This window comes from Amblyomma maculatum, chromosome 2, assembly GCF_055883805.1.
Source record: "Amblyomma maculatum isolate TAMU_Amacu chromosome 2, ASM5588380v1, whole genome shotgun sequence".
NCBI lineage: Eukaryota > Metazoa > Arthropoda > Arachnida > Ixodida > Ixodidae > Amblyomma > Amblyomma maculatum.
The window spans coordinates 91,089,137-91,098,453 of NC_139345.1; positions in this window are offsets into that span (position 1 = coordinate 91,089,137).

Here is a 9,317-nt window from a genome sequence, read left to right on the forward strand (position 1 = left end):
AAATTACTTACGAGGAGGAATTTTCCTTGGAGACCGATGAGCACTGGGGGAAATTGCGAGCAAAATTTCTTCTTCTGTGCACGTGCTCGATTCGCTAGTCTGAACTCTGAAAATTCGGCCTAGTGGCGCAGATGTAATTTTTATTGCTCAAAGGCACTGTTAAGCTGCAACAGAAGCTAAACTTCATATCTGAAAGCCATCTAGTTCACTTAGTAGTAAATCCCTTAATCAAGCACTGATGCGGCGTATCATAAGCATGAAGAGATGGTGTCGCTCACTGTTGTTTTCGTTTCGTTATATTACATGAAAGACATGCAAGATGTCTGGATGTCGAAACATGGTGTTGCGTCACGGCTTTTCGCCAAAAGGATGGGATGGTGCGTCTCTACAAGCCTGTGGTTCACCGTCAGTGTGTACAGCACATCTGCATCGACAGAAGCGCTTTCATGCACCTCGGCGGCACGCTTAGTGCCGGCATGCGTAACGTCTCGCGTATACATGTGCACCGCGCGCCGCTCCTCGTCACCGCGCTTGCAGATGTGCAAGACGAGCGCTCTATTTGTGTGTGTGTGTGTGTGTGTGTGTGTGTGTGTGTGTGTGTGTGTGTGTGTGTGTGTGTGTGTGTGTGTGTGTGTGTGTGTGTGTGTGTGTGTGTGTGTGTGTGTGTGTGTGTGTGTGTGTGTGTGTGTGTGTGTGTGTGTGTGTGTGTGTGTGTGTGTGTGTGTGTGTGTGTGTGTGTGTGTGTGTGTGTGTGTGTGTGTGTGTGTGTGTGTGTGTGTGTGTGTGTGTGTGTGTGTGTGTGTGTGTGTGTGTGTGTGTGTGTGTGTGTGTGTGTGTGTGTGTGTGTGTGTGTGTGTGTGTGTGTGTGTGTGTGTGTGTGTGTGTGTGTGTGTGTGTGTGTGTGTGTGTGTGTGTGTGTGTGTGTGTGTGTGTGTGTGTGTGTGTGTGTGTGTGTGTGTGTGTGTGTGTGTGTGTGTGTGTGTGTGTGTGTGTGTGTGTGTGTGTGTGTGTGTGTGTGTGTGTGTGTGTGTGTGTGTGTGTGTGTGTGTGTGTGTGTGTGTGTGTGTGTGTGTGTGTGTGTGTGTGTGTGTGTGTGTGTGTGTGTGTGTGTGTGTGTGTGTGTGTGTGTGTGTGTGTGTGTGTGTGTGTGTGTGTGTGTGTGTGTGTGTGTGTGTGTGTGTGTGTGTGTGTGTGTGTGTGTGTGTGTGTGTGTGTGTGTGTGTGTGTGTGTGTGTGTGTGTGTGTGTGTGTGTGTGTGTGTGTGTGTGTGTGTGTGTGTGTGTGTGTGTGTGTGTGTGTGTGTGTGTGTGTGTGTGTGTGTGTGTGTGTGTGTGTGTGTGTGTGTGTGTGTGTGTGTGTGTGTGTGTGTGTGTGTGTGTGTGTGTGTGTGTGTGTGTGTGTGTGTGTGTGTGTGTGTGTGTGTGTGTGAGAGAGAGAGAGAGAGAGAGAGAGAGCCAGGAGAACTGGGACTGCTTTGATATGGATAGCGAGTGTGGTCCTTCGTGGCAGTTGTCGAAGGCTGATATACGCCGAGCAACAGCGGGGAGAAGACAGCGACAACGTCCTCAACGTCGACCATGCATCTACCAAGTTAAAGTACGTAGTATTTTAATAAGCTAGAAGAAGCAAGAAAAAAAAAAAGACGACGTAGAGGTTCGTCATCGCCGATGAATTATGAGAAGTAAGCTGGATAACGTCGGCACAGAATTTCAAGCGGATATCCCATACGATATGGTTCTTCATCATTCCCTTCAAAAAGCTTAGCCCGGGCACCTTCTTGGTTTAGGGACAAGGAAAAGAAATATAAGGGACACTCAACCTCAACCCTAAATTGTATGAAGAGACAGTGTTGATGACCTTTGCTACCGACTTTGTCATTAATCCTTTGATTTGTGTTTCCGTTATCTCACACATAATCATCAGCATAGAGTCATAAGATACCACATTATGCAAAAGTCTACCCCGCGTAGATATGAAATCTCCGTCTTATCCAATCCGTACAAATGCATGTACTTCCGTGCCTCAGGAGTGGCGTTGTCTGAGTCGGCCCGGAATCCAATGGTCACGGCGGGTTTGATTGCCATCTCGAAGAAGCTACCCAAGCTGGCAGCTCCTGCCTTATTGGGATGTATCGTGACGTCACACAACTCGCCGACCAATCAGTGCACTGCCATGTCACCTTCCAAATTCCACCTTTTTAGATGTCGCCAACACCGGATTTTCGGGACAACGGGGTCCTTAACGCTATCACGTTTACGTTCAAATACCATTTTTTCAACAATAAATGTGTATGCCACTGTCGCATTAACATCAACGTAGCCACAACAAAAACGTACAATCGATAATTATTGAAAACGCAAATTGTACGGTGTCAGCCACAGAATACATTTTTTAAGTTTAAGTTGGTCTCACTACGTGCTGTGGTGTGTATGTGAATCTTAAACTCGTTATTTAATTGTTTGCCTTTGTCAGAGCAATGAGCCTCTTGCTCCTGCTCCATTTTCTCTGTAGACAGAAATGAATAAATAGAAATAACCAAATATATTGAAAATAAATAAAAAAACGTTTGAAGAAGTACGAAAACACTCCGCAGACCTGGGCCTCATTTCAAAAGAGCTAGGGCACCGCGCACACCATGATGTTTGAACAATGGCACTTGAGTTTTGGAATCCGTGGGGGTCTTGGCCCAGAAGGTCATCGAACGACTATGAGAAAGTAAATATAGCGCTCCCAACCCTTTCCTTCGTAATTCAACTGTCTCCACTTCGACTATTATCCCCCAGCTCAACTGCAATGCCAAATTAATCTCCTATGTTTCATGAAAATGATGCGTGGTACTCAAAATAAGCAAAACCAAAAAACAAAACGTACGTGCGTATGTATGTATGAGTGCGTGTGTGTGAATGTGTGTGTGCGGGGGGGGGGGGGGGAGCGAGTGGAAGGCGATCTCAAACTCTTTCCAATATTGAGTCACCATGTGCTAAAACCGCACACATCGAGGCAACTATACCTTCTGAGTTGCTTACAGTGCCTGAATCAACTTGCAACTCGGTCTGGCCGAATAACTTTCAAGATTCTTGCGCTCCACCACAAGATTATTTGCAGTCCTGGCCTTTCTTTTTTTTTTTTTTTTTTTTTTTTTTTTTTTTTTGCCTGTGTGCGCTGAATGGAACAATGGATTTGAGGAATCAAAGCCGACAAGTCAATCTTGGGCTCATGTCTAAATAGCATTTAAAAGAAAGGCAGCAAACGGAATTACGTATCAGCACTGCTATGAAAGCTTGATTTTTTTTTTCTGCTTTATTCGTGCCGTTTTCAGTATAAGTATGTACAGGGTCGTCCACTTCTAGCTATAACACAGTCACTGCTTTCAAAGCAACATTGCACCCGACGTAGGCATATATCGATGCAAAGCGATGCGAGCACAGAAGGACCCGGGCGTGTTGCTTCACATGGCCTGCCACTAAGCTATATTGCATGGCCTAGTCGGACGCAATGACGCTTTGAAAGCGGTGACCGTGTTATAGCTAGAAGTGGACGAGGCTGTACATGCTGTCGGATGAGAGGGCGGCAGTGGAAGCTGTCCTACAAGGCTCCCAAGATGAGACAGCAATTTCATTTTTTTTTTAACATAGGAGGAAATGGAATGAGAGCGATAGGCCGCAAGAGATGCAGGTCCGGAAATTGCATATATCGATGCAAAGCGATGCGAGCACAGAAGGACCCGGGCGTGTTGCTTCACATGGCCTGCCACTAAGCTATATTGCATGGCCTAGTCGGACGCAATGACGCTTTGAAAGCGGTGACCGTGTTATAGCTAGAAGTGGACGAGGCTGTACATGCTGTCGGATGAGAGGGCGGCAGTGGAAGCTGTCCTACAAGGCTCCCAAGATGAGACAGCAATTTCATTTTTTTTTAACATAGGAGGAAATGGAATGAGAGCGATAGGCCGCAAGAGATGCAGGTCCGGAAATTTCCACAAGGCTGCATGCACTGTCTTAGTCTTATCGAGGCCCACCCGAGCTTATATGCAGTCCGACCAAGTACCCGGCGCCTGTTTATTATCACTAAATGCTTGCTGCGTTAAATGATTACACGTGCTGTACGGACGATTATATTTTTATCGATATGAACAAACTTCTGGGAGTTGATCTGAGACGGCCTGCTTTAAAATAAAACCGGCATACATTGTACGGGTCATCGAGTCAAAATTAGATTCAGTATACGCTCGCTTTAGTTTCACCCCATGCATGTGATCAGCTCGGCAGGTATTTCCATTACAGTCAAGGCGAGCAGTCGTAGAGACACTTTCTAGCCGTACACGCATTTTCTACACTCCTCAGATGACCACAACCCCGAGCGGCTCAAGCCGAGAGCACAAAGTGAGCTATATCAGCTCGTTTTAACCAAATACCGCAATCACAGCTCTCGGTCGCGCCAACTGAACACTGTATATCTAAGCCGTATCAGATCGCTCAGTGTGCCGCACGGATGCAAATATTCCTCTTGGCAGCCCCATACGGCTTCGTCGGCTGACCGCGGAACCCTTAGTCAACGAGAACTGAGGGAGAGTGCGATGAGCGCGTTTCAAGGGGAGTGAAGACTGCAGGTGCGCGGTCGGGCGATGGAATAGTAGCGGTGGGCACCGCTTAATATTTCATGTAAGCTTTTCATTGTGTAGTGCGCATAGCAGCGGTTCACTCACGGCGTAGATGCCAGCCATGACTCTGTCGCTCCGTCCACGACGGCTGCGACTGCCTGCACCGATGCGTCGGCACGTGCGTCCGAGTGGGACCCCATACAGCTCTGCGCAGAGGCGCACGCGCGCGGTCCGACTATTTCTGCTGGGAGCCCAGACCCCGAGCGAGCACCCGCGGCTAAACTTGGCTCAGATGAAAACAAAGGAGCAAGCAGGGGAAATAAGAGGGAGGGCAGGAGGAGGGCAGGAGGAGGCAGGTGTCACGGCCGGCGCGCGTGTCGGAGACTGTAGCGAGGCTTCGCGCAGATTTCTCGTGCCAGGAGAGAGGGAAGGCGCAATACGGAAGACACGCTACCTTGGCTACCTTGGCACGAGTAGGGTGGCAGTGAGTTTTCAGAGTTCTATCCTGAGCAACACTGAGAGCGAGACCAACGTCCCGGGGAAGGCCTGCTCCAGCAGCAGGCATCTCTTGTTGAAGAGTAATGAGAACTTCACTGTTGGTTTCGTCGGCGTCTAAAAAAAGAGAGAGAGAGAAAGTGGGAACTAATTATGACGAAAGGAAAAACGTAGCATTCCTCCCTCGTCCCTCCCTCCTCCTCATCCCCTATCCCTCCCGGCATCTCTCAGGCAGCGTACACGTGCTCTTATTCCCCAGTGTACGTAACCCTTTCCCCCAATCCATCAAGAGGATGAGGTCGCTCTGAGGCGGCTGAGATTCGGAGTGTTCCTTACACCAGCAGTTCGGCACCAGTGGTGAAAAGTGAGAGGATACCAGTTCCCGACGAATGCCCTCACTGCGAATTAAGCACCCGCTTGAGACACCAGTGCCCTGCATCTATTATATACATGCCCAGGAAGTTCGCTTGTGCGCAATACTATTATCCGAAAGGCAGGACTTTCGCCAACTAATCAGTCTCATTTTCAGTTACGGCTAACGAAGAACATTTATGCTCGCTGTTTATGGGATTTCTTACGCTTGACTGGACCGCACAGATATTTATTACACTACCACTTTTATGCCACCACCTTTTATGCGATGTGGCAAACATAACACATAAAAAAAAAGTAATTATCTCACTTCTCTGCGGATATCTCCACCGCGCCGTGAAGGCTGCGATAGACGACGAAGTGGAAGAAGGGAAAGCGGAAAGGGCGTCGCAATGGAGCGGAGATGCATGGAGTGTTCCATCAAATAAATTTCAACCGCCTCGCACAACACACGCGCATCGTCTCTTGCGTTTCGCCCTCCGTCAAAACACCGGCGCAGCGACCAACATTTATCAGATCTCACTGGGACACCCGGCTAATGAGATAGAGAATTAAAAAGGGGCTCGGTTGCGCTCAGCAGTGTGCTCCGGTTGAGAAAGAAATTGTGCTACAAGTGTCGCGTGAAGCTCAAGCTCTGCAATCGGGCAGTTGGCAGCTTTGTCGTGCCAACTGCCGAATTTTGTTGTGCCAACTGTCCTGCCGGTATACACGGAGAGGAAAGGTGCTCGCATTTGCGCAGTAGACTCTGATCTCGCTGCGTGTTTATCTAAAACGTTTTTTACGGCATTTAACGTCTGAATGCAGCGATGAATCACTCTCAAAGGAGCAAGCAAACGGCGCCGCGCGCTGTTGATCCCTGTTCTGCAGGTTGGGATCACAGCGTCGATGGTGATGTGTTCGCGACAATTTCAGGGAGATTCCCATCTCTCTTTTTCCTGTAAATCACTCGCTGCAATTATAGCTTTACTCATTTTAAATGAACGATTAGGGTGGTTATGCCCCGCCTGTGTGCTGCAATGTTTAGGCTGCTCGACTGCTGTGCCCAAAATGCGAGATCGATTTCTGCATTTCGATCGTGACCGCTTTTCGCTGGAGGCGAAAAGCAAAACGCCCGTGTGCTGTGAGGTGTCAGTGCACGTCAAAGAACCCCAGGCGGTCGAAATTAGTATAGCCCTTCACTGTCTACCATAGGCTGCGCCGCTTTTCGGACCATATCAAACGATTAGGGTGATTATATCGTTGCTAACCGTTGCAGTTCCGGTAGTTCTGGCGGTGGTGCAGTTGTAATCTTCAGTTAAAGCACTAGCACTTTTTTTTTGGCGCTTAAAAAAACAAACACTAGTTTAACGGTCCACCAAGTAAAACAAAGTGAAGCGAAGGAAGCGACCAGATGACAAGCATATCTGTGAAATTGTAGCCGACAGACAAGTAAAAAAATGAGAAGGGTACTCAACGCTGCTGAACCGAATGTGGAGCGAAAGCATTAGCTGCGGTTGAGCAAGCGTTCTTCGTCCTCTTCATTTTCTCCTTTTTCTTCGTCTCTTTTCTTCTTCTCCTTATTCTTCGTCGTCGTCTTGTTCTTCTTCGTCTTCTTCTTCTGATGCTGATGCGGCCATTCCCCTTTGTATCGGGGGATCACAAAGTTCTGGATCAGGCCAGGAGAAACGGGTAGAAAAAATTCAGGAGTGAGAGAAAATTCTATGCTAAATGTTCAGTCAAATAGTCCGAAAAAGTAAGAAAGACAGAGAAAGAAGAAATTTAACAGGCTTCTCTGTTGCGCCACCAGTCCTCGAGGCGGCGCATTGTCGTCTCCACTGCCCTTCGTCGTCTTCGTCTCCTTCTTGTTCTTCTTCTTCTTATTCTTATTGTCCTTCTTCTTCATCTCCTTCTTCGTCTTCTTCTTCTTGTAGCTACGCCTCTTCACGACGTAATGCGGCCCCCCGAGGCCTTGAAAACCTACCGCAGTGTAGCTTTCGCAACAAAAAACAAAACAAAGCAAACAAAGCGACAATGTAGGCCGAGTTAACTCGCCGGGAAGCGATACGCTTACACGAGCACCCCTCAACGTACGGATTAAAGGAGGCTTGTCTCGCAGCGCACGAGTAGTCCCCTGCACTGAGACGACGGGAATTTCACAGCAGCTACTGAGTTTCGCGGCCAGTACTGAAACAATGCCGCATAGAAACTTACTGGAACGAGCGCACTGCCTTAAGCCAACACCAAGATAATTTGTTGGGCGAGTTGGTACTTATTCATTATTAATATAAACAGCGCGAACACGAAGACAAGGGACAAGAAACACGAAAGCCACAGTACAAGCGCTGACTCACAACTAAGCCTAAGCCCTTTACTCCAAGGCCCAGAAAAACAAACATGAAGAAAACGAAACAGTCACGTGAAACAACCCCTGGCTTCACCTGCTGCATAAAAATTACTTTAAAAAATCACTTAAAAAAGACACCTCTTTGCTTGAAAGAGCAAGAGAAGTCTTGCTGACACACTTATTGTCCGTTGAAATAAAATACGATTCCACTATCTCTCTCGTTATCTTCTCTTTGTGGCGATATAAAATCTTAACACTGTCAAACTTAGGAGTGCACTTCTTCTTCTCCTTCATTATTTCACATGACTGGCAATGGGATATACCAGAAACGTCTTGTCCTTCCCACTTTCCAAGTTGTTCCTGTGTTCCTGTAGTCTCTTATTAATACACCGTCCTGTTTGTCCTATATAACTGACTCCACAAGAGAGTGGAAGCCTATACACAACACCTGTCTTGCATCCAACATAAACGTTTCTATGTTTCACCCTGAAGTATCATGTGATCGCATTGTGCGCGATTGGTATGTAGTGTCACGTGATGCTGTGACGTGTGTGAATGGCAACGCCGAGAGGGGGAGCGGGGACTTGTTAAGAAGTGAGCGCGCAGATCGCTTGTGCGGGTCTCTTAATCTGTACGGCCCAGCATGCCGAATAAACATGTTGCTTAGTCGCTCTGCCTCTGCTTCGCTCGCTGCGGCTACAACATAATTGGCGACGAGGATGGGATCCCGCTGGACTACGTAAAACGCATCGCGGCGTTCGTGATCCCGCTGGACTACGTAAAACGCATCGCGGCGTTCGTGATCCTGCTGTACTGCGTGAAACTCCTCGCGGCGTGCGTGGAAGCACCGGCGTTCGTGGAGAGCGTTTGGGCGAGGCACAGGGATGGCAACGCTTGGAAGTTTCGACCAGTTCGTCGAGGACGGAGACGAGGATTTTGGGTCCTACGTGGAAAGGTTCGAGCACTTCCTGAAGGCCTCCCAGGTGAGCGACGACCTCAAGGTCTCGATGTTTATTACGGCAATAGGCAAGAGGGCTTACAAGACGCTGAAGACTTTGCTAGAGCCTAAAACGCCAGAGGACAAGACTTATGCGGAACTCGTAGAAGTGCTGGGAAGTCATTTCACCCCAAAGCCCATGTTCATCGCAGAACGATTCAAGTTTAATATGCGGTACCAGCATCAGGGAGAGTCCATAGCAGCATATGCAGTGGAGTTGAGGCGTTTGGCAGCTTCATGCGAATTCGGGGAATTCCTCGATGAGGCTCTTCGAGACCGCTTTGTAGTGGGCCTCTGCGACAGCGCAACGCAAGCAGAGTTGCTGAAGGGAAGCAAGTTGACGTTTTCGGACGCCTGCGACGTTGCGAAAAGCATCGAGCTAGCGCGGAAGGAAAGTCGGGAATTTCAACCGACCGGGACGCAAGGTACAGTCGACGCCGTACCGTCTTTGCCAAAAGTAACCAGGCTGCTGCGAAGGCTAGCGGAGCAAGTGCGCGGCCGTGTGGCGGCGTTGCGCTCCCTGTGGCTTA